The sequence below is a fragment of the Lissotriton helveticus genome, chromosome 2_2, assembly GCF_964261635.1.
Source record: "Lissotriton helveticus chromosome 2_2, aLisHel1.1, whole genome shotgun sequence".
NCBI classification, from domain to species: Eukaryota; Metazoa; Chordata; class Amphibia; order Caudata; family Salamandridae; genus Lissotriton; species Lissotriton helveticus.
The window spans coordinates 408,132,406-408,159,162 of NC_136060.1; positions in this window are offsets into that span (position 1 = coordinate 408,132,406).

The following is a 26,757-nucleotide window of genomic DNA, read 5'->3' on the forward strand; positions in this document are numbered from 1 at the left end:
AGAGGATGTGGCCTAACGGCTTGAGTGGCCGACCTCGAACCTGAGGAACTGGGATCGAGCCTTGGTAGGGACGCTCAACATCATGTGATTGTGGAAAAATCACTTTATTTCCCCGTACCTAAAAAAAAAAGTGAATGTGTCCGTCTATATCGCAACTGGTACTAATGTAATGGGTCTAGTTCGCGCTATATACACACAAAAAGGCAGAAAAGAGAGGAATTGGCATATAGCAAAAAGGATGGAACATAACCTGCTAGAGAGATAATGAGACACGAAAAGCAGGGTAGTGGAAGAAAGAGGAGTCATGAGGTGACAGCAAGACAAGCTAGCCTAGGGATTCGACAGCACTTGCATTCGGTAGTGCTCTCATATGAAAAAAACATTCTGACCCTCTGCACTTTTGTGTTTCCAAAAATTAAGTGCTGTTTCAAAGAAAGCGGAGAACCCACTGAGAGAGTGGGATCAGAGGTAGCAAATTGCCATTATGCTTGGAAGTTCTGTGGACCTAGAAGGCAATTCTATTCTGAATCACCCTGATATTTATGTATGCAGAGTAGACACCGCTGCATGGCTTAACAACATCTGCATAAATGTCAAACAGACCACGAGAGCGCACAGTGGGGCCACATCTGTTTACCACGACCCTAAAGATAAGATGTTTAGATGCAGCTGAGCAAGGACCACACTTTCAATCTGCGTGTGGCATCCAATGGTGACGTCATCCACTTACATATGGTAAACAGGAAACTTGACAGCCTTCTGACCACAAAGCAAATGGTTTCCACGCCATCTGCTTAGCAACCTGTTCTAATTTATTGAGGAGTTCAAAGAGTGCAGCATATTTTAAAAGCTGCTGCTTTATTCAAAAGGACACTGATTACAATATTCGCAAACCTGCCTTGCCAGGTCATCACTTACTTTATTTAATACTTTCTTCTTGTATTGGCTTTAGAGGTCGAATGCCTTCTGACAGATTTTTTCCATGCATCTATTATGATGCTTTGATGTGTAAGGCGTCCAAGTGAAGGTGATGTATAATCCAGAACAGTGACTGTTCAACAATTGCATTTAGAAGCCCTACTGTTGTAACAGTTTATTTCACAGGAGGAAAAAAGTGACTTGCCCGTAATGCACAATTTTCAACAAACTTTTAAAGCTTGGGTAAAAGCCCACGTATCCATGATGGAAGGTAAGAAACAAGCTGTTGGAAAGGGGGGTGTCTAGTTGGCATAGGTAGGTACCTTTGTCCAAATAGGGACCCTTGCTTCTAGTCAGGGTAAGGGAGATACACACTTTAGATAACCCCTGGTCACCCCCTGGGTAGCTTGGCACGAGCAAACAGACTTATCCCAAAGGCAATGTGTAAAGGATTGGGACACAACACACACAGTAATACAGTGATAACACCACAAATGGACACCACACCAGTTTTAGAAAAAAAAAAGTATCTTTATCTAAACTCAGCAAGACTTAAACGAAAAAAATCGAACATCCACGTAATAAGAATATGACTTTAAAAAGGTTTCAAACAACTTGGCCTGTAAAAAACTATAGATGCGTGATTTTACTCAAGTACCTGTAGTTGCAATAAAATTCACAAGGCCAAACAGCCGCAGAGAAGGGAAGCGCCCGAAAAGCAAAGAAATGCGTCAGTTACTGAGACCATGGGGAGGCGATGCAACAGCTCTGCTGCACGCAGAAGTGATGCGTCCAATCTGGTCTGTAGAGGGAAGTGATGCGTCGATTCCGAGACGGTTCTGATCTGCGGGTGATGCATCTGGAAAACTTGCCCCACGGGTATGATGCGAGGAAATCTGGGATGTGTCGGTGATCGATGCGGTGGCTTTGAGCAACACTGCGTCGGTGTCTTTAGCCGTAATCCCTTGATGTGTCGGTTCTTGCAGCAGCGACAGGTTCTGCGTCGGTTTCAACAGCAGTGTGGCGATGCATGGAGATTCGTCTCGCACAGCAGTGCTGCGACAGGAAAACAGCTGCAAGAAGAGCAAGGCGTCAATTTTCTTGTAGTTGTGTTGCTTTTCCAGCTCCCACAAGCAGGAACAACCTCCAGATACCCAACACAGTCACAGGCACCTCTTGGCAAGTCAGAACTCCCAGCAAGGAAGTTCAGGGTTCACTGGGGGTGAAATCTTTGTGTACCTAAGACTTTAGAACAAGAGGTAGGCTCTACTCAAGCCCTTGGAGGTCTTCCTCAAGCAGGAGGACACAGCACACAGAAAAGTCCTTCTCCTTTTCTTGGCAGAAACAGCCACTGCAGGACAACACCAGAGAGTGATCCAGCGCTCCTACCAAAACTTTGCATAAAAGACTCTACCTACTACCATTAAACATACTATACATTACTAGGCCCATATCAACAACAGAGCGACTGAATCATGAGGCGATAAGATCTATATATGTTGTTTAAACTACCCACAATAAACAAGACCAGCTTGTCATTTAGAAAGTTTATTTAAACATATCTAGAAAAACTCAAGTTTTGGAATTTTATTAAACAAGCATTCGAAAATGTCATAAAGAGAGATTTATTCAGCATTTAATAAAGAGAGCATAAATCAAGAAATATTATTCATTAGCATAAATAAGTAAAAATAAGCATTTCCAAACCCTAACTATCTCTCTGTCTCTACCCTCATCACCTAGAAATAAAGTAATTAACAAAACTGCTTTCCTTACGTATTGTTGTACATCAGCATAACACGTCCCTCAGGAATCTCGAGCGCAAGCCAAATGTCTGTTCTTTGAGCTAATTTTTATACCCTAAAACTAAAGCTTAATCTAACTATTTTCACATTCCAGCAGACAAATTCTAGCTCTCCATTGGCTGAGCCACCTCATGCCACAGTAAATTGTGACATCTTTTTTCCTCATGTCCGGGCTTATCCACTAGTTCATTGTTCATGCACAGAGTCTTGGCAGTACTTCCTCAGGCTGCTACATTTTGTAGCAAAAGAAGTTCAAGCATTACAAAATCTGTCACGTCTCTTCCTTCCAACCTTGAGCCTGTCCGTTCTGAGCTTCCGTGGCACGTTAACAAACCTCTCCGCAGAGTCACTTTTGGCAGTCCTTTTCAAAACCTTTCAAAATAAAAGTTCATAGGCTTCTCATCTTTTTCAGAATTATTTTCTCTTGTGGCATTTTCATCAACAGGTCTCTTTTCAGAAAGCGTCAGTTTTCTGTGCCACCTTTTTCTTGCGTCACTTTTTAATAGTGTACTATTTTTCTGCAGCCATCTCTAAGCTTCATTTGTAAAACTATTATATAAACAAATATAAAACATAAATTAATGCAAGAAATGAAATTCGTTCTGTTACCCACCCACCTTTGCTAATTAATTAACTCATTAGTCTATATTACCTAGCAGAAGCAAACAAATAAAGCAGCATTTATATCTACCATTCTTCATTTAATCCAACAGGATTCTCTATGCACCTGTAAAAGAATGAATGACACCACGTAGACAAAAGCATACACAGAATAAGCACATGCAATTAATTGAACAGCCGCAATTAATAAGACAATAGACAAACAAACAAGGTTATTTAATTATTTTTAAAACATACTTGCTGCAACATAGAGCACATAATGTTAAACCCTTATGTTGGTGTGTGCAATTTTTATTCTAGGTTGGTTTAATAACATGCAGCAAACATATTAGTTTTATTAAACATTATGGAAGTTTGACTTCACAAGGCTGAACAAAATATTATTCATTAACCCGCTCCATCAACTCCCTCATCTGGTGATTTTAAAATCACCAAACACCACCCACAAATTTCACAAAATTTTATATTGAACATGTTTCAAGCTTACTCAGGATTAGTATTTAAACTCTAATTTCATCTATTTTTCTCTAACTCCCATATTGAGTTCTACATTGGATCCTTTCTACCTTTATATTCCCAATCCCCAATGAATTTTTAGGTATCTACATTTTGACTTGCACCAACAAAACAAACATTCATACAGTGTGTTATCGACCTGTTTGGTAAAACAAGCTAACTACAACACTGCACGTAATGCCATAGGTAAGAGGCAACATATTATAAGTAACCCGAGCAATTCGAATTATTATTAATAGCAACAGGCATTTATTTTTTTTTTTAAATCTCACAAAAAATCAAAAATATTCAAAAATAATACACACCCCCCTATTTAAATATTTTTTTTTTATTAGTAACCCTCTAACAGCTTTTCTTCGACCTTGCGTCACAAAGAGTTTTTCTCCAGCTAAACACAATTTCTTCGACCTTATGTCACCTAACACAATTCCTTCGGCCTTATGCCAAAAACAAAAACCCTAAATTTTTAACAGGTAAGTACTTCAACCAACTCTTCTTGACCGCTGCTATTTACCTCCACTACAGGTATCACTTCTATTTTCTTTCCAGTACTTCAATTCTTCCCTTATTTGAAACTTTTCATTTAGCTCTTCTTTTACTTTGACTTGTAATCTCATGTACCTGGTTTTCAATTTTATTCTCCAACTTGCAATTTAGACTTTTAACACCTATTTTTTCTATTAACTTTGCTATTTATTAATCTGTATATCATATTTTCATTTCTCTCAGTTTTCCAAGTTCTCCTTTTGTGCTTATTTACATAATCATCATTGTCACTAGTTTCATATTCTGTGTCTTCAACTGCTTTTCTTTTTCTACTGAATAATTTCATTATTCCAGTTTTCTTCTTTGATTCAGGATCTTCTCTAATCAGCAGTTTTACTTCTCTGTTTGGAACATCATCCTTACAGCTGGTACTTGGTAATTCGTCTTCTTCTTCATCTTCAATTACCTTCAACTTCCCAGATTCAAAACTCTTGTTCCTACTTTCAGAGTCTTCAATCTGATTTTCGATACCCTCCTGAATTTGTTCTTGAAATTCTTGAATCTCTTGATCAGATTCTTCATTAACTTCTGCTATTTGATCTAGCAAAATTTCAGTATTCTCATCTTTAGAATCTTCTTTTTCTTCTGACTTAGACTCTTTTTCTGCTCCTTTTTCTGGCAGATCTTCACCATTTTCTGAGTCTACTGTCATAATTTTCAAGTCTTTTTCACTCAAGGCTTGCTTTCCAATTAAACTCTCCAGATGTCGACCTTCCTGTCGATCTTCAGGATCTGGATTTCTTTCATGTTCTTCTTCAGAATCAGAATCAGCAGTTGTATCATTATCCTCATCAGGATTATCAGTAGATGGTACACCAATAACGTGACTTGCATGGACCCACCTCTTTAGGCCTTTGCATTTAACTGCATTTGTTGTGATTAAAATCACCTGTCTTGCTTTCTGCCACTTGGGTACCAGACAATTTCTTCTTCTAAACACTTTTGTTTTGACCCAATCACCTGGGATCAAATCATGTCCTTGTTCTCTTTTCTTTATGATCACTTCAGTTCCCTCTTCATTGAATACAGTAGTTACCACATCTGACAAGTTCTTACAAAAGTCTAAGATAACACTGTCATTTATACTTAGTAACTTGTTTGCTGGAACAAATTCTTGTCTCATGATCTTTCCCATTAATGTTTCTCGAGGACTCCAATCTGACTTATCAGGTATGCTTCTTACAGCACTCAACACAAGTGGCAAGGCTTCTGTCCACTTCATACCTGTTGTCTCACATAATTTTGTAAGCTTAACCTTGATACTGTTATCAATTTGTTCAACCATTTCTGATGCTTTTGGTCTGTATGCACAATGCAAACTTTGTTCAATACCCAATGCTTCACAAATCATCTGCATTAATTCTTTTTCAATCCGTGTTCCATTGTTAGTTTCTACAGTCACCGGAAAGCCAAAACGCGGAATAATCTCGTGCAAAAGCAATTTTGCCACAGTAATTTTGTCATTCTTTCTTGTTGGAAAAGCTTCTATCCAATTTGAAAATAAACAAATGATAACCAGTACAAATTTCAATTTGTTTTGTTGGGGCATTTCAATGAAATCTACCTGTATTCTTATAAAAGGACCACCCTCCTGGCCTATTGTTTCCAAATTCTCAATTCTCTTTTGATCTGGTTTGTTTTTCTGACATGTCAAACATCTTTGAAAAAGTGACTCCACAATTAATCCGAACTTTGGATTGTACCATGTCTTCCTGAACATTTTCATTATGTCATCTCGATCTACATGACCCTCCCCATGATACATTCGAGCCATATCTGAAATGATACTGTTTGGCATGACCAATCTGTCATCTTTGTGAATCCAAATCTTATCTCCTTCTCTTTGTTCACAGCCCTGTCTCAGCCATCCAATTTTCTCCTCATCATCTGCTCTGTCTTGTAATTGTTTTAATTCTTGCCATGTCTGAATTACAAAGATTAATATGAGGATGCTAGAAACATGTTCATTGAATTTTTCCCGATTCATTGCAACCCTCTCTTGAGCACATAACTTAGCACTGGTACCTGCGTACGCATTGCCTTTTGAGATATAATCAATTTTTTCTTCATTTTCAACACACTTCACTACCGCCAATTGGTCAAGAAGTTCAATTCCGTCTAATAACCTTTTAATCAAAATAGCATTTCTTATAGGTGATTCTATAGACTTTAAAAAATCTTTTTGTGACCATAATTGTTCATAATCATGCATTATGTTATATCCAAATTCACTATCAGTTATTATAGTAATTCTTAGTTTTTCACTCATCTCACATGCACGAATCAAAGCAATCGATTCCGCTACTTGAGCTGAACTAACTCCTTTGAGACAAGATCCTTCAATCACTTCTGTAATCGTACACACTGAGTAAGCTGCACTCAATATATCATCATCTGTTTTCAGACATACTCCCTTCACAAATAATACGTAGTCAGATTCTAATAAAGGGACATCCTTAATGTCTTGTCTGGGCTTTTTGTAAAATTCTAATACATCCTGACATTCATGATCATTTGTCAAGTTTGTTTTAATCTGTGGATCAATTTCATCTATTACTTGGATGTTTTCACTTAAAAGACCATCAGATTCATTCCAAGATACTGGAAGTACATTTATTCCTTGTGGACTGTTTTCCTGTTCTTTATTTAATCCTGTATCTGTTTTGTCTGTCTGCTTATTAACATAATTTAGCAATGGTGAAGGTATCTCATTTTGCTCAATCAACCCTAGTCGCTGTATTTGTAGCTGTTCATTCAGCTCATTTATCTCAATCTCCTTTTTCTTTGACCATTTTGTTTTCCATTTATTCAGATCACCCCATTTTCTCAAAGTCCAAATTATTTCTTTTATATGAGCAATTCTACCTGATTTGTTCAGGCTTTCAATGTTCTTTTCAGTAAAATTCATTCTGTAATTTTTATGAAACAGACTTTGCTTACTCAAATCAATTTCAAAATCAAAAGCCATTTCTTCAACAACATCATATTTATTTTTTGTTTTCCAAGTAACTTCTTTGCAGAGAAACAACAATTCATCATCTTGATATGTTTTCAACATGTCTGTACTCATTGTACCAATTATTAATTCTTCTAAATCAATTTTAAATTTTGACTCATCAGGCTGTGTCAAATAAATCAGGTCAACATCAGAGCTCTCACTATTTAAGGCTGTAGTCATTACTCTCTCTAGCTTAGTTGGAATCATAACTGCCTGACTTTCAGATACTTTAGAATAAAGTTTTTCAGTAAAATCTTTTATTTCAGAATTTAATGGGACCGTTAAGACTGTGGAACTAATTTCATCTTTTCCAAACACAGGGACTGTCACTGCTTCCATATATTTTGTTGACTGTTTTAAATCATTTGATGAATTCACATAATCAGGAATATTAATTCCAGAATTTCTAGGCATTTTATCATATTTTTCTGCTGCGTCACATTGAGAACAAGTCTGAGCTGGGACTCTATTAATCTGAACCGGGACTCTTGGCGTTATTTTAATTTGTTCTAGGGGTCTGCTTGAATTTCTATCCTGATCGGTATTTACAACATCATTTCTACACCAATCAATTCATTTTTCTCTGACAGGTTTATTATTTACATTCGCTAATTTAGGAATTATTAATTTGCTCTCACATGTAGCAACCACATTTTTCATTTTCTGGTACCAGGAAAACTTTTTATCTTTCTTTAGATAATAATTATCCATGCTAAAAATAGTTAAATATAATTACAATAAGAAAATGTACTCTCTTAATTGGCCTTACAGCGTTTGCTGATCAATTTATTAATTAATTATCAAGGACAGGTGAAATAAAATGTTATACCTTGCTCAAAATAATACAACTCCTAATTTACCTGTGCATTCAATTTTTATTTGAAACAGAAAAATATATTTGGCAAAAGGCAACAATAAAAATACCTTATTTTAACAAAAGCAGAAACATTTAAAAATGATTAAGTATTTAGGGATGCTTGTTTGCACACATTCGTGCACTACCACTTGTGGAGAAAGATTTGTAACATTTTTATTTAAACACACTGCTGCAAGATCCTCCGTTTTTCCCCTCTGTCAACCAGCATCAAATTAGTTTCCCTTGAACTTATTTAAACCCCATAAATCACTAATTCCATTTATGTCACAACACTTGCTGGCTGCTGCAACACAAGTCAGCTGTAACACGCATTTTTTAAGGAAAAGAAACTTTTTCTTCGTTGTGTCAGTGTTAATTTAAATACCATGTACCATGTAAACTGTGTACAAGAGAAATACATTCACACAATGCCTTGAGAAGTTCCTGATATCACGCTTTCCACCCGATCCACACTTTCTAACTATAGAACAGAAGACGCCTCAGCAAAAGCTCTCCCTCACACTCCCTGCACGCGATGTCCACCTTCCACTAGTGGCACAGCCCGTATCTCAGCACGAGCCTCTCTCCACACCTGGCCGAAAGCAATGTTCACTTTCAACCAGTGCAACAGCAAGGCTCCAACACGACCCCCCTCACCGTGTGCGACACTCCAGCCAATCAGCCAATGTCCATCCAACTAACCACACCAGTGCCACAACACCCACCGGCTGCCCACCACAATACCAACACACATCAGCCATGCAACACTCGCTTCAAAACCTACAGCGTGACCGCAGCAAGACAGTTCAAATCAAAGCCGAGACACTCATAATGCAAACAAACAACTCGGCAGTCAGTTGCAACACGCACACCAAGCCATTCACAGCACGATCTTGCTGTGACACTACGGGAGCCACAACGAATCACAGCGCAGCTCTGCTATGACGCTGCGGCACCCTGACCAATGAGAGCGCGGCGGCTGTGACGTAGACAGCCACTGCAGCTGGCAGCTCTCCCCTTAGGCTCCTCACTCGGTAAACGGCCCCTCCCTTCAGAATTCAATCGGAAGGCTTTCCATATTGTTTTAAACTACGGAGAACAATTTATCGGTATATTTAAAGTGGGGACAATTTAAAATGTAAATCTATAATTTTGACATATAGTGATAGCGTACATCAGCCAATTTCTGCGCTACCACTTATAACTAAATGAAACGCTTATTAGCCAATCACAGCATGGCTTTACTGTGATGCTACAGACCTTTCAGCCAATTAGAGCGCTGCTTTGCCCTAATGTTCCAGACGCCTCAGCCAATCAGAGCACGGCGGCTATGACGCACACAGCCGCTGCGGCTCCAGGCTCTCCCCACACGCTCTCTCTCTCTCAAAACAGCCCCTCCCTTACAATTTTCGATCGGGACACTTTTGAATGGATTTAAATAACGCGCAATACTTTAAAATGTATTTAAATAGCGCAGAACACTTTACAATGCTTTTAAATAGCACGGACTTTACCCTAAAGGCTCCAAAACACTTTCCAATTATTTTTAAGACAATTAGTAACTACACAAAACAAAACCATTTGCCTGCTTCTCTAAAAAGTACAGTAATTTCAGACATGCAGATTTACATTCATTTGGAATAGACAACGCTATTTCCTCAAGATATTTTCTACCACATTTACACATACATTCATATAAAGAAAATCCCTTCTCATGCACACTTATTTTCTTCCTTAGGACTCTAGCCGTTAGAAGAAAATCTCTTTTGCTAGTAAAATTGATGCTTAACTTTCCCCTTAGGACTCTAACCGTAGGAAATAAAATAATCTTTTACCCTTCACACAAGTTTAGATACATTCTATTACTCTTTCCACAGAGAGTTTTAGAACGGGCTCATTGTCCCTATATTCAAAGCTTCGATTTCATAGACAATCCTCACTATCATACATACAATTTTACTCAACACACCTAGAACCCTAAACTTGTGTTGTACGTCCACAACACGATGATATGCGGCGATATCACCTTTTGAAGCAGATCAAATGAACCTGTGTAACCTGCGTCCTAATTACAGCGCTACACTAAACTTGCCATGGCTAACCTGGGATTTTTCACACTGCTGGAAAAAACCCTCTCAACTACATTAAACAATCTGACAACATCACTAACTCAACATATGTTAAACATTGATCCTATGAATATACCAACATATATGTGTCATGCATGTAACGTGTATGTCAAAAACAACATATAACCGTCCGATTGCTACCAGGAAATTGATCCAGCGCTCCCACCAAAATTTTGCATAAAAGACTCTACCTACTATCATTAAACATACTATACATTACTAGGCCCATATCAACAACAGAGCGACTGAATCATGAGGCGATAAGATCTATATATGTTGTTTAAACTACCCACAATAAACAAGACCAGCTTGTAATTTAGAAAGTTTATTTAAACATATCTAGAAAAACTCAGGTTTTGGAATTTTATTAAACAAGCATTAGAAAATGTCATAAAGAGAGATTTGTTCAGCATTTAATAAAGAGAGCATAAATCAAGAAATATTATTCATTAGCAGAAATAAGTAAAAATAAGCATTTCCAAACCCTAATTATCTCTCTGTCTCTACCCTCATCACCTAGAAATAAAGTAATTAATAAAACTGCTTTCCTTACGTATTGTTGTCCATCAGCATAACACGTCCCTCAGGAATCTCGAGCGCAAGCCAAATGTCTGTTCTTTGAGCTAATTTTTATACCCTAAAACTAATGCTTAATCTAACTATTTTCACATTCCAGCAGACGAATTCTAGCTCTCCATTGGCTGAGCCACCTCATGCCACAGTAAATTGTGACATCTTTTTTCCTCATGTCCGGGCTTATCCACTAGTTCATTGTTCATGCACAGAGTCTTGGCAGTACTTCCTCAGGCTGCTACATTTTGTAGCAAAAGAAGTACAAGCAATACAAAATCTGTCACGTCTCTTCCTTCCAACCTTGAGCCTGTCCGTTCTGAGCTTCCGTGGCACGTTAACGTAAACCTCTCCACAGAGTAACTTTTGGCAGTCCTTTTCAAAACCTTTCAAAATAAAAGTTCATAGGCTTCGCATCTTTTTCAGAATTATTTTCTCTTGTGGCATTTTCATCAACAGGCCTCTTTTCAGAAAGCGTCAGTTTTCTGCGCAACCTTTTTCTTGCGTCACTTTTTAAAAGTGTACTATTTTTCTGCAGCCATCTCTAAGCTTCATTTGTAAAACTATTATATAAACAAATATAAAACATAAATTAATGCAAGAAATGAAATTTGTTCTGTTACCCACCCACCTTTGCTAATTAATTAACTCATTAGTCTATATTACCTAGCAGAAGCAAACAAATAAAGCAGCATTTAAATCTACCATTCTTCATTTAATCCAACAGGATTCTCTATGCACCTGTAAAAGAATGAATGACACCACGTAGACAAAAGCATACACAGAATAAGCACATGCAATTAATTGAACAGCCGCAATTAATAAGACAATAGACAAACAAACAAGGTTAGTTAATTATTTTTAAAACATACTTGTTGCAACATAGAGCACATAATGTTAAACCCTCATGTTGGTGTGTGCAATTTTTATTCTAGGTTGGTTTAATAACATGCAGCAAACATATTAGTTTTATTAAACATTATGGAAGTTTGACTTCACAAGGCTGAACAAAATATTATTCATTAACCCTCTCCATCAAGAGCACACAGCAAAGGGGCAATTCTCCTGGAGAAGTGGAGAATTGTGGCTCAAATGGTTAGAGCGGCAGACATATAACGAACGTACTAGCGTTCCATGGCGGAGACACTACATTAAATTATTTTCGAGAAGAATCATAAACAACCATTGAAATCTCTTATAATAAGGAACGATGGCGCTAGCGCTCCAATACGGGGGCACGGAATTTTAATTCTTTTCTTGAAGAGTCACAGAGAACCTATTGCCTCTACCACTTCTCATTGAAGTTAGCGGTGCCATACACGGAAATCGTGAAGTATCGTTTTTTTTAAAATGAAAAATAGAATATACAACACCCAAATATACAGGTTTTGACCACATATTGAAAATTCTAAGAGTGATTCATCCCGTGGGCACTCAACCACTAAGGAGGACCTTACATTAATTGAAAATTACATTGAGAAAATCAGAGTAGAATCACTGTCAACGTCAGGGGTCATCCAACGATATATGGTTGCCCGTCCTAGTCCTGATGAAGCCTCGCACGGCCCAGGCTTAATTCACCGCGAGGCCAGAAGTCGAGTCGAAACGTCGACGCTCCTCTGATAATTGACCTGGACCTATATATTGCTATTCCTTTGTGCTTCTAAATCATCAGGTTTATAGGTTTCATAATGATCTAAACTCATACATGAATTGATTTATGGCCAGGTCTGAGTATAGGGATAATTATTGATCCTATTGTATTAAATAAAAAATGTGTTTTTATGTCACAATCTTTGCAATTCTATCTTTTTCTTATCACTAAGCACTACTATATCTTTCTATTTTTGCACGCTCCCCTTGGGGCAACCAGTATGACCTACATGTATTGCAAAAGTTGATTTATATCTCATAACAGTGGTAGAAAATGAATAAATCACCACTGTTTATTGTTTGTTGGCTGTTGCGTTGTGAGATTTTTCCACTTCTTGAAGTATGAATTGTTGACTAAATTGTGACTTTTGTAAAATATTAGTCCTTGGACCATTGTTTTCTAATACTACTTTCTAAAAGTGGCATTTTCAAACACACAATTTAAAAACCATCTTTACTAAAATATGTGTTATTAAATTCTGAGTTCACAGAGCCTAAACTTTATTTCTCAATCTTGTCCCAATGGGAAATTATACTTGTAAGATGTTACAAAGCATTTCCCATTCTATCCTATGGGGAAAGATAGCCTTTCAATAGTGAAAAAAAAAATTGGCAGTATTTTACTATCAGGACATGTCACACACACCAGTACATGTCCTACCTTTTACATACTCTGCACCCTGCACAGAGGGGTACCTTGGGCCTACCATGGGGGTGCCTTACATGTACGAAAAGGGAAGGTTAGGGCCTGGCAAGTGGGTGCACTTGCCAAGTCAACATGGCAGTTAACAAATGTGCACAGACACTGCAGTGGCAGGTCTGAGTTACCTTTTCTGAGCTACTCATGTAGGTGGAACAATCAGTGCTGCAGGCCCGCTAGTAGCATTTTATTTACAGGCTCTGGCACACTTCAGTGCACTTTACTAGGGATTTACCAATTCATCAAATATGCCAATCAGGGAGAACCAATTGTAACAACAATGTACACAGTGAGCACTTGCACTTTGACACTGATCAGCAGTGGCAAAGTGCCCAAAGCATCTAAGCCAGCAAAAACGAAATCCAGCACAGGATCAAAATACAGGAGGTAGAGGCAAAAAGTCAGGGGAAACCACGCCAAAGATGCCAAGTCTAACACAAGCCACTAGACTACATCTACTACATAAGTGAATTACTGGTATAGAGAAATAATGTCCCCAGGTACGGTGATAAACCCCGACAAACTGAAAAAATTAATGAGCTTTACAAAATTGTCTGTAAAAATAATAGCTTTTTAGCTGGTAGATTTGTGTTAATCATGCGGGAAAATTGATAATGTGCTCACCTTGTTTACAATATTTTCCTATGAAGAGAAACCCTTGCTCACTGCTGTTAATAAAACTAAAGCTAATACACTAAAGTGTAACTAAGGCCCGGCAACTCCTGTGGATTACCGCTTTCCAGGAAGACCTGTCTCACCTAAGGAAATCTCTTGAGCCCCATAATCTGTACAGAGCTCCGTTATCGCCCTTGAACGTTTCCTCTCCTTTAAAGTCAACACAATATGAGGCAGACCACGATCCCTTCAGAAATAAGCAAATAGACGTCTCTATTCCATGTCTATGCCATCGCCCCTCCCCCAGAAAGACATTCCTCCTCTTAGTGAAACTGCTTGTTTTCCAGTCCCCTTGTTAGAGATCCATGATAAATTAGGGCATTATTGTATTATTAAATGTATGTTTTCTTATTGGTATTTCGCTCAAGGAAGGGCTAGGTCAGGTGCAGTGATACCACACGTGCCTGCATTCATGTGTAAGCTGGGGCACTGGAGTTTTTAAATATTGGGCAGCCTCGCATAGCTGGAGCACTCCCCTTCAAGGTGGAATGGAGCATATACCTTGGCAGCATCTGTCTGTCCACCTAACGGTATGAGGCAGGGCACTGGAGGCATTTTAGCAACTGATGTCTAACGAGCAGACACTTAGCTACTGTAGAAGCCCCTCTAATCAGGAAGTCCAATGCTATAGTGTTAGACCTCAGACTCTGTTTTGCCGAATTAATTTTTGTTGGCCTGAGGACTCGGCACACTTTACTAGGATGGGCTATCTCTGACTTGAAAGAGTGGCAAAGCTTTCACCTACCACTCTTGGGGCCCGATTCACAAAGGCAATCTGAGACAAAAGTCTAACTTTATTTATTTATTTTATTTATTTATTAGTTTATATAGCGCTAGAATCACTCCGTAAGGAGTATCTCTGCGCTTCATGCCCAATAAAATTAGTAACTACACAGTGGAATGGAATTAGATTTCGTTTTTAAACAGAATAGTTTTTAGTTGTTTTCGGAAGGTTAAATGCTCTTTGCATAGCCTTAAGGCCAGCGGAAGCTTGTTCCACATCTTGGGGCCCATAGTTGACAGGGCTCTTCCTCCATGTCTAACTTTTTTGATATGCGGCACCACAAGAAGGAAGTTGTTGCTTGATCTAAGGGACCGTAAAGGGACATATGGTCTAAATTTCCTTTCCAGGTAGGCGGGTCCTAGTCCGTTCAAGCATTTGTGGATTAGGCAGCATATCTTGAATTTAGCCCTTTGTCTAACATTAAGCCAATGTAGTTGCTCCAGGAGGGGTTTGGATGCAGTTCTTGGGGGGGCATTCAGAACCAGGCGAGCCGCCGTGTTCTGCACAACCTGCAATTTATCCAATAGCCCTTCATTGACTGAAAGTAGCAACCCATTACAGTAATCAATCCGGCTCAGGATAAGTGCCTGAACCAGGATCTTTCTTGTAGAGTTGGGTAAGAGTGGAAAAATTTTCCTGAGTAAGCCAATGGTGTGGAAGCATATCCCTGAAATGTAGGTGACATGTTGTTTTAAGGACAGGTCGTGATCAAGTCGAATTCCAAGATTCTTCACGACCTGTTTGGGTTCAGGGACTGCTCCCAGCTCTGTTGGCCACCAATCAGGAGTCCAAAGCATCTTAGCTTCCCCAAATAGCATGATCTCCGTCTTGCTGACGTTACATTGGAGGTAGTTGTTGGACATCCAATTGGCCACTTCCTCCATGCCAGACGAAAAGGAGTTCCTAACCTCAGCGGAAAGAGTTCTAAAGGGAAACAGGAGCTGTGTGTCATCTGCGTAAGACACGGGAACAAACCCGTGTCTACGCAGCACTCCTGCCAGGGGTGCCACATAGATATTGAAGAGCGTCGGGCTCAGGCATGAGCCCTGTGGCACCCCCTTAGAGATCCCGGTTTCCGCTGAGCGAAATGCCCCCATGGTGACTGTCTGGGTGCGATCTGTTAGGAAACTCCTTAGCCAATCTAGGGCTTTGTTCTTTAGGCCAGCGTTCGACAACCGTTGAGTCAGGATGGAATGTGACACGGTGTCGAACGCTGCCGATAGATCTAACAATACAAGTATGACAGAGAAACCCTTGTCCTGGTAGGCGTGGAGGTCATCGGTGACAGACAGCAAGGTGGATTCGGTGCTATATCTGGGGCGGAATCCTGATTGGGATTCATCAAGGGCTTGCACTTGTTCAATATGGCTGGACAAGTGTTTGTTAACATGCTTTTCTATAACTTTCCCCAGGAAAGGTAGCAGGGAGATGGGCCTTAGATTACTCAAGTCCGACCAAGGTATGGTGGTATTTTTCCTGGTTGGTCTGACGAGTGCTCGCTTCCATTCCTTGGGGACTGTGCCTAAAGTGAGTGATAGATTAACTAGTTCTGTAACCAGGGGGCTTAAATGTTCTTCCAAAATAGGCATGAGTTTAGCAGGAATAACATCCTCTGGGCTTCCACTCTTAACTCGTTTTAAAAGGGCAGAGGTTTCTAAACATAAAATAGGGGGAAAGCTGTCCAGGGATTGCATGTCCCCGATAGGATTCATGGAATCTGAGTGAAGTGTCTCCTTGAGGGGTCGGGATTGATTGGTGCATAAGATCTTATCGTAGATTTTGTCAATTTTGTTGGTAAAAAAACAGGAAACTTCGTTACACAGTTTTTGAGATGCTATATCCGGGGCTTCACATGCTGACGGTTTAGCCAACGTCTGCACTATCTGAAAGAGGACTCTAGGTGAGTTCCCAGCCTCCTGTATTTGGGTAGCAATGTGTGCTTTCCGTGCACCCCTTATTGCTTTGTGATACGAAGATAGGCTAGCCCAATATCTTTCTCTATCTTCAAGGAGATGGGAAGTTCGCCACTTTTTCTCCAGTTTTCTGGCTCCTTGTTTAAGAGTTCGTAAATGGGCAGAGAACCAGACTGCATGCTTTTGTACTGGCCTAGGTTTAAAACACTTTAAAGGGGCAATTTTATCAATAGTTGTCTTTATTTCGTCTCCGAATTTCTTGAGAGCAACCTCAATATCATCCGAAGGCCGAAAGACGGGAGAGGTAAAATTTTCTGAAAAAGTGGACATATTAACTTTGTGCCACTGTCTGCGAGTGCACGGCAGGTTGCTGGAATATGCTAAACTAGGTTCTCGACGAGGTGTGGTAAATTCAACAATAAAATGATCAGTCCAGCTGACCTGAGTAGCAGGTGGACATAATGTCGCCTGAACATTGGAGAAGACTAGGTCTAAAGTGTGGCCAGCCTGGTGAGTAGGGCCACTGTTTTTCATCAATAAACCTAGACTAGATAAGTCTGTTATTAGTGACTGGGCATCACCACAATCCATTTTCTCACAGTGGACATTAAAGTCCCCAACTAATGTAAACTCATCGTTATCAGCAATATAAGGGGCAAGTAATTCCACTAAATTATTACTAAATTGTTTATATGGACCTGGTGGCCTATAGACCAGGGCACCTTTGTAGCTCTCTTTCGAAGCTGATTGTATTTTGAAGATAAGGATTTCCATATCAGGGGAGCTGAGTTCCTCCAAAATTGTGGCTCTCAGATCCTCTCTATACACCACAGCAATACCCCCGCCAGTTTTCACCGGGCGGTCCAGTCTCAGGATTTTATAATTGTCCGGAATAGCGAGAGTAATGGCAGGGGTACAGTGAGGTTTGAGCCAAGTTTCTGTGAGAAAACACAGCTCAGGTAGATTAGAAGCAATCATGTCCCAGACCTCCGCAGTATGTTTGGAGAGGGACCTGATGTTGCATAACAGATTTTTCCTGCCTGACAGGGTGGTCTCTGTGGTTAATGATGGTGAGAATGTCCTGAAACCGCGCCGCAAAGTGTCATGGGTCAGTGTCTGATCACAAGTAAATTGGGTGTAGCAAAAACGACATGAGAAGGGGCCCTCGACCTCCAAATGGACCATGCAGGCAGCATCAGGAAGAGGGGGAGCATTAAGCTGGCGCAATACCTTGGAAGTATAGTTGATTATCTTTGCAGTAGGGGACTGTCGAGAAACATCAAGACCCGCCATAGCCCTTAGCCCGTTCTGGCGCGGACGGGCGCAGACGGGCAGGTCTTTGGCTTGTCTTCGGCGCGTCAGAGGGCGCCCCCCTGCGCGCAACCGCTGCGCGCCTGTGCCGACGAGTGGCTAAGTAGCCCCTGTTGCAGCAAGGCTAGAGCGCTAACCGCTCAAGTCTAGGGCGTGTACCAGGAAGTGTGTGCCTCAGGCTCGTACCTGCCCCGCCCTCCGCTCAACGGCAATGGACACCGAGTCGGAACGGGGCGGGCAGGCTGCAACACAGAGCAACTGAGCAATCACTATTATGGAGCCCCTATTAGCGCTAAGGGTTAGCGTATGATCCAAATAATAATGTGTCACAATTTCCAATCAAATATAACACAATTCCTAAAAGTTAGATTTTGCAAATCAAATCAGTTAAAATACAGTTTTAAAATATCAGTCGCTAGCATTAGCGTTTTTATATTCCACAACTCTAACAGAGTAATAGTGCAATCTGTTACCGTTTTTAATCTGGCAAAGGAGCGGGGTCGACAGACACTGCCACTGCCTGTCTTACCGCAAGGAGCCTCGCCTCCTCGCCGCCTAAGTAGCCCCTGTTGCAGCAATGACTTTTGGTATTCACAGAGGTCATTAACCACTTGTCCTTTCTCGTCCGCATTCAGGCTGTACACTCTACACTTGGGCCGTACTCTTCGGCTCGGGCGTATTCTCCGGCTCGGGCCATAATCCCCGGCCGGGCCAAATGAAGTATAATCAATGGGCCAGAATACAATTTTTTACAAAAAGGAACATTAGGAATGTATGATAAATGGTAGAGGAGGTCATGAAAATCAGTTTGAGCAGGGAAAAGGGTGTGGCCAGACAGTACATCATATCCCAGAAAACTTTGCTCCTTTGCATCATTGTGCATACAGTCCACAATTTACTATGTATGCTCATAAATCTGTGGATACTACAGAACAAGACTGCCTTCCTACTTGAGGCCTGCCTTGTATGCTGATAAATACAACTTGTCCTGCACTCTTCCTCCCAGAATGAAGTGACTCTGAAGATCATCTAACTGACCTGTCTGACCTACAGGGACATAACAAGCTCAAGAGGACTTCCTGCATCTACCCACCTGACCTGCTACACTGGACCTGCCTGAGCTCTGCTGGCCTCTGCTGGAGTGAGTTCTTAATACCCAAGAGGTGCCCCTCAAGTCCTGGACCTTTAGTGTAGCATCAGTTGAACTCTCCTTTGAAGAAGTTCTGGGCACTTTGCAGCCTTGAGTGGGCCCATCATGCCATGATGACCACCTGCGATGACTGCCGACACGCTGGTATCTCCAGTGAACCCGACTCCTCGCGCTACATTGATTGTAAGTGAAAGCAAGCAATGCGAGGTCTGCACTTTGTGCTACAGCATCAGCAGCACGCTGTGACCGCCACGCGAATCTCCAGCAACAACAGTCCACAATGCCCGACAGGATCTTCGCACTACAGCGACAACCGTTTGTGATGCCCCTCAGTCACGACCATCCACAATGCTGTTCCTGCTCCTCCCAGCCCACTCTACCACAAACTAGACCCTTCATACTAGACTTTTGAAGATAACTTTTTCTTTGAGACTAAACTAGGCCTGAACGTGTGACTTTCACCCAGCCTCACATGACCAGATAACTGCAAGTGATGTTTTAGATGCTATACTTCCCTTAAAATTGCATATCTCTGTTTCTACTGATTGGATTTTCGTCACTGTGGTGTCAAATATTTTACTACATTTGACTCCTTATTACTGTTTGTGTGCTGCATAAATCTGTTACACACTCCTCTAATTGGCACATTTAGTTTACTTGTCCCTAGTAAATGGTACTACATGTACCCAGGGACTGCAAAATTACTAGTGGGCCTGCAGCACTCATTGTGCCCCCACTAGCCCATTAATACATGTCTCAGGTCTGCTACTGTAGCCTGTAGTGACGTTTTTAACTGCTATTTTGACCTGGCAAAATAAAGCTTTTACTAACAACAAATGGGGATTCGAGGGTTTGTTAACGGGGTCCAGCATACGTGCCCTGACAATGCTAGGTGTGAGGACTCTAGTTCCGACAAGGAGGACTTCCCTTCACCTATCCCTGTATCTCGTTGTCTGACTGGGGGAACAGCATATCTCTATTGTTTAGCAAAATAAAGGTTTTGCCAGGCCTAAACCTTCCCTTTTAATACATGTAAGTCGGTCCTGAAAGTTAATAAGGCAGAGCGCCTTATATTTAAAAAGTAGACTATTTGGGTTTAAGTTTGACATGTCCTGGTGGTGAAAAACTACTAAAGTCCTTTTTTCACTACTGTAAGGCCTATCTCTCCCATTGGCCAAAATTGGGTTATCTTATTGCATTTAATAAGTGAGAACATTTGATTGGGAGCAGATGTACAGTTTAGACTCAAATAAATTGTAATTCAAAATCCTCTATAATCGTAAAGTAGGATTTTGTAGTGTAGCTCCTATCATCCCAATAGGCTCTGCGCATTGGAATAATACCTACAGGAGTAAAGGCCTAGACCAGACGTTAACTAGGTCTACTACTGTCGATACTAGACTTAAAGTTTTGGGTTTGCCAGCTTAGCTCAGAGTTCACTAGAAACTTTCTCGAATGTTCAGGTAGGACTTAACTTCCCTGATTAGACAAGAAGGGATTTAGTTTCTGACAACCATAGAACATGACAACTTTGCTCTCCCCTAATCAAGAGTAAATCTCGAGAGTCGTGTGAACAAAAGGCAAATTATTTTACTCAGTCAGTACGTGCATTCTTAGTCTCATCAGATTGTAGAGAAAAGGAAGAGACGGGCGTGTTCAATAAAAAGGTGTTATTTATTGATCAGTCTCTTTTCTCATACATGAGAAATGGATCGATATTATTGCAATACTTATAGTTAAGTAAAGTGCATACATTAGAAGCAGAAGTATAAAATAATACTGTAAAAACATTGATATGGTTTCTAAGCCATATGATGTTTTAAAATGAATAAAATATATTACATACACATACATTTGACTAAACGTACTCAACTGGTGTTTCTAAATACGCCTACCCCGTGTACCTGACCTAAGTCTAATACGTGGGCGGGAATAGAAAGTTACAGTTTAAGTTAAGTTGGTTTTTGCCAAGTGAATAACTAAAGAATTCTCTGCGAGGGGTTATTCAGTTCTGTACCTGGAAGTTAGGATGAATGAGGAATGGTATCTCTTTCTCTGGTCTCGATATTCCAGGCTGCCTGCGAGGGCTACCCGGAAGCGCCGGTGCTGGGTCTCTCGGCAGGAGAAAGCAGCTTCTCTCAGCGCGTCAGAAAGGCGGGGCTGCTGCCAGCGGGGTCTGCTCTGCTCTGGCCTTCGGCAAGTATGGCTGCTCCGTCTCGTCACCACGCGTGTGTTTGCATAGGGCAAGATCGGTAATATTTATACCTTTAAGGTGCCGAGATTGACGTAAGGATGGACATAGATACGTCAATAAGGATGTCATACGACTTGCTCGTTAGCACATTCTTTTGCTGAAGTTCTCTGTGAAATCAAAACAATGGCCGCACAGTTTTTCCAGGTTGTCATAGGTTTGATTTGTTATGAGAACTCCGTATGCCTTATCAGGGGCTGGAGGAATATCGCTTGTCTAATTAGATCTCAAGCGTTATGACCTAATCAGATAACACGTTCCTGTGCCGTAGTGTGACTGCGTCAGATAACGGTATCTGCATCATGGGGGTTTTTCTTGCCTCATGGGCTGACTACTAGTTAACATGTTAGTTAGTTTAACCAGAATAGGGTCAGGAATAGGGGGATCGGTTCAGAACCTATAGGAATACATCACACCCACTCCACGCTAACTATGGTCATATTTACTAATCTATGCATAGTATAACATAGTACAACATACTATAGAGTATAGTGTATACCTTACCACCCCAAAACACATAAATGCATTTTGAAATTTTTCAAATATACGGAAAAATTGCAGTCATATATATTGTATGCACTCAAGCTGTATAATAATGCTAAAGTAATAACGCATTCGTATACATTATTGCTATTTGGTATATGAGAAATTACACATGAAATGGTTTCTTAATACAGAAAAAAGTTTCGAGACCATTCCATCACAGAATAAAATATATGTGAACATACCAGCGGGCAGCTAAAGTCTATAAAGTATCTAAAAATAGAAATCTTAGTTCTCTAGGAATAGTTTCTTACTTTAAGCAGAAGATAGTGTCCCGAAAAATTGTAAAATTTAATTTGGGGCTGCTAAAAAATTGCTGTCCGTGAACTGGAGGGAAAATTTGTTCATGTGACTTTATTTTTAAAGTTAAAGGCCGAATTCAGGGAACGCCGAGTGGGAGCTTGCTCAAAAGTCTCTATTTCTGTTCGGGTGAGAACATCATATCATTTAGGCTTTCGAAAAAACTGTCAACAGCTTCCTGGGAAAGTTCCACTAACTCGGAAATAGGTGTAATCATGCATTCATGCGCATGATTGTCTCCATTGACATTCTGATTCGCATTGCTGACAGAAGGTCGTACCTGATCGATGCTGCTTTCATCTTGAACTTCACTACCCCTCAGTCGTAGTGGTGAAGCTTCCACGAATGCCGTCATCAGGATTGGCAGCCTTTGAGGGCAGCACAAAGCATGAACCTTGATCGGGCTCAACAATGTTTCTGCATCCATTGGCGTATCCGATTGTAGCGTCAGACAGGTGTCTAACACGCATTCTTCTCCGCATAGCAGACACCTTAGTACAGGTAAAACACATCTTTGCCACATTGGTCGAAATGATAGAAACCAAGTCATGTTCAGGTCTCTAAGCCGGGAGAGTCCCAGGATTTTTGTTATCTGGTCCCGGTATCCAATGGCTAGGATTGTTTCTTCCATTGTCGCGAGAGTTTGGTCTGTGACATGGGTTGCCATAACGAAAAATAAGGACTAAGAATAGGATTCCTGCAATTAGTCCCAAGATCAGGGGAAGTCCGCCAAAAATCGAATGGACGAAATCTGGAAAAATACCCAGTATGGCTTTGAATGGTGTTAATGCCATCGAAAATACTGTCTTAAATACCTTGGAGACCCCATTGGTATCAGAAATATTTAAGATTTCATTAAGGATTTCCGCGAAATGTATGGGGGAATTAGTTGATAATAATGTATGTATCTCTGCAGTCGTCCTTGCGACTTGTAGATCATACGTTTCTTTTGATGACGTGAGCCTTGTAGGCGTCTGAAGAAGCACTGTTTTCATTCTGCTTAAAGTATCTATTCGAATAGAAGTAATTTTCAAATTGGGCCATGCCCTTGCCTTCCTGTCTGGAAAGGAGCTGGGGAACAATGAGCGTCCACAGCACTTGACCTTCGCAGTCGTAGTTACTAGATAAGGAGTCCCGGGCATAAGACTACAACATCTGCGGTCTACAATTAGAATGTAACTCCCATTATAGAGTCTTTGAAAGAATGGTTCTATCTCAGTTGCAGGTGCGCCTTGCTGGTGACATGAAAGGTTGTATGAATTCCTTTCACAGGCTCCGTGCAAACTAATTCCGTTACACAGAAGTGTGCCACTTAGTGACATCGCACAATTGTTGCCACTAAGAAACACTTTCTGTCCTTTATTACTGACACATGCATGTGAATAGGGCAGGTTCCATGTTGTTTTAAGGTACCCCTTTCCCAATTTCTCGTACATGCCAGCCTGTATATATTTTTGGCAGTATTGAAACCTGAAGGTTGAGATTGGAATATTTATTATCCCATGTATTATCCATTCACTGACAGGTCGTTCTGACATTGTCACTGGTAATCTTTCTAGTTTTTCAATGCTCAAGATTGTATAATCAGCACCCTTTTGCGCCATACTGATTTGTCTATCAGTAAGGTTAAAGATTTGGAATAGTGACGTTGTGTTGATTAAACGCCAAGGCACATAGCCTGAACGCAGATTTTGTAATGTCCAGCCAAGCTGTACAATAGAACGCAATTGTGACTGACCGTGTTGTAGCAACAGTAAGTCTTGCGATAATATATCGATTGCTGAAGATACAATGCTGTCCAAAGAAAAAATTCTGGAGGACAGAGTCATTAACCCATTGTCCACTACAGAAAGTGATTTTTCCAAATTAATACGGTCAATTTCCCGTATTCTCTCTGCTGTTTCAATTTGAGTAACCTTCCAGGCCTCATTGTATGCTGCATATACAGAGGCTGCTATGAAACGTTTTTGACGCTGTTTGCGTGGTCCCATAATGAAATCACGCAAGTCAGCACCATCAGTAAGTAAAGTTAGGTGTTGCTTAATTTCAGGCAGTGTGGAAGTTTGTAGCCATTGAAGGCATAATTTGCCCACACTGTAGGTGGTTATTATCCCTGGGTGATGTCTTTGGGGATATCTAGGGTCTGGCCTGGTCATTTTGAACCCCTGTGTTTTGTTCAGGAATCTGTCTTGACAGTTATTAGTATCTGTGGGCCAGATCAACCACTGTTTCCAATCAGGATGTGTTCTGTTTTGGTTTAATATATGGTTTACGTCTATCTCTTCATCTGTAGAAGTGTTATTGCTAAACATTGTTGGCTTTGGAATAGACGGTTTATTTAGATCTTTGATTATGGCTAGGCCAAGACAGGTGGTTTGTTGAACAGTGTCATTTAAAAATATCATTTGTTCTGGGATCATGCAGGCTCTAAACAAAGCTTCTATACCCTGTACTTGCCAATCTTTTGTACCCCAAACACTTTTCAATTCAACATTTTTGTCCCAATAATCAAATCCAAAAGTATTCATTTTTTCAAAGAATGAGTCTGAATAAATCAATTTTGTGTTGGTTATCATGGTCTTGGTCCCTGTCTTGTTTGACAATTTAAAATAAAATGTTTCAGCATTACTTGTGTTAAAACCTGAAAAGTATGAATATTTGTCATAGAAGGTTCTTGAGCTTCCTTTTGGAGGGGTTGCACAATGTTCCCATTGATTATAATTTAAAACATTTCTAGGTTGTGCAGATCTATGAATAAAATGGTTACCATAGTGGTTATAACAGTACATACTATCATAATTTGTAGAACCCTGCAAATAATCATGTTTGGTAAATTTAGCAGACATTACTAAGTCAGACATCATATTATTAATGCTTTCGAAGTCCCAATCATCAGCAAATGAGTTTGGTTTCACAAAGTCACGCAAGGAGATCTTAATTTGGTGTGGATATGTCAGGATCTCGACCGGACCATAAATTTCATAGTCAGTGTTGTCCCATGCTACCCCACCCGGTATAGGATTGGCTGTGAAGTTGGCTGAAGAAAGTTCTCTTTTCTCGACGTGTGAATATGTTTGTGGTTTGAGGATCAAGTTGATTTTCTGACTTGCTGTGTCCGTTTTAGCATATTTCCCCGTTTTAGCATATTTTCCCTCAATGAGCCAAAGTATTTTCCCTCAATGAGCCAAAGTATGAGGATAAATGCACCAAAACCCACCCAAAATTCAATCCATGGAGAAATCAGATATGTTTCTTTCAGTTGTTTCAAAAGTTCTTTAGCTTTATCTTTAAAGGTTTTTGATGATGGCTGTGTCTTTGATTCACTGAAGTCTTCAGAGGAATCATCGAAGTTTATGAAGTAGCCGGATGCAGTTCTGTCAATTGTTCCAATTGCTTCAGGATTTCTGTTTCTTGCATTTTCACTTGGTACTTCACTATAGATTGGTGTGTCTCTGCTAAATGTTTTTATTTGGGTTTTCAGAGGTCTGAGTTTTATTGCATTGTTGCATAGTCCTTGTTGTTCTTCCGTAGGCGTTTCGAATGTGATGAGCCTCTTTGATAGGACCTCTGTACTGGTAGCAAACCTTGGTGTTCTGCTACTTATTGGGAGTCCACTTGGCCTACTATTTGTTATCGGCCACATGATTGTGGTTTTACCAGGTCGATGGATACAACTCGGTTCTCCTTTTTACCAGCAAGTGGCGGTAGTACAACTGATCTTGTCCCGTTGACAGACAAGACAGGAACTGCTTTTCTGTAAGAAGGCCCAAATTCCTTCTTTACCGCGATCTTTTCTCTGACTAGATCCCCGACTTTTGGAATCCAGACAGGTCTTGCTGGGACAGGTGGTGGTTCTTCAGTGGTTGTTGGCTGTTGTTTCAACTTTATGTTGCTCAGGTCTTTTCTTGTTTTGTTTAAGTCCTGCAAAATAGCCAAACGGTCTTTGATATCAAAGCTTTTTTCTTTCACCACTGAAGTCTGACTGTCAAGGTCAGAGATAATCATCCTAGTTCCGAATAATAATTCGTACGGACTGAATCCCTTCAGAGAATTTCTTGGCAAGTTATTTAGACTACGTTGGACACTTATTAGATGTTTGACCCACCCAGCTCCCGAACCTAATATCCTTTCCATTATAGATTGCTTTATGCCTTGGTTTTTTCTTTACACCATCCCGTACCCTCAGGAAGGAAGTGAGAAGATTCCCGCTGGGCTATACTCATTTGGCCATGTTTCCCCTCAGGCTGGAGTGCTAGAGTGAAAACAATGGTCAAACGTAGCATGCTCTTAGCGTATATGCCATTTAGACTCGCAAATCTTTGTATAACAGTCCAGACGTCAGCCGAGTGCTGGTGATCTACATTATAAGTGGAAACTAGCCTGTATATGTTAATCGCAACCCTTCCTTTTTACTTCTGATTTTTTCTGGAGTAAAACGACAAGGTATTAAACTGGTTCTCTACCCACTGCGATTTCTGTTGCAGTTTGGGCAGTTTTTTTACAAACATGGTGTGATGC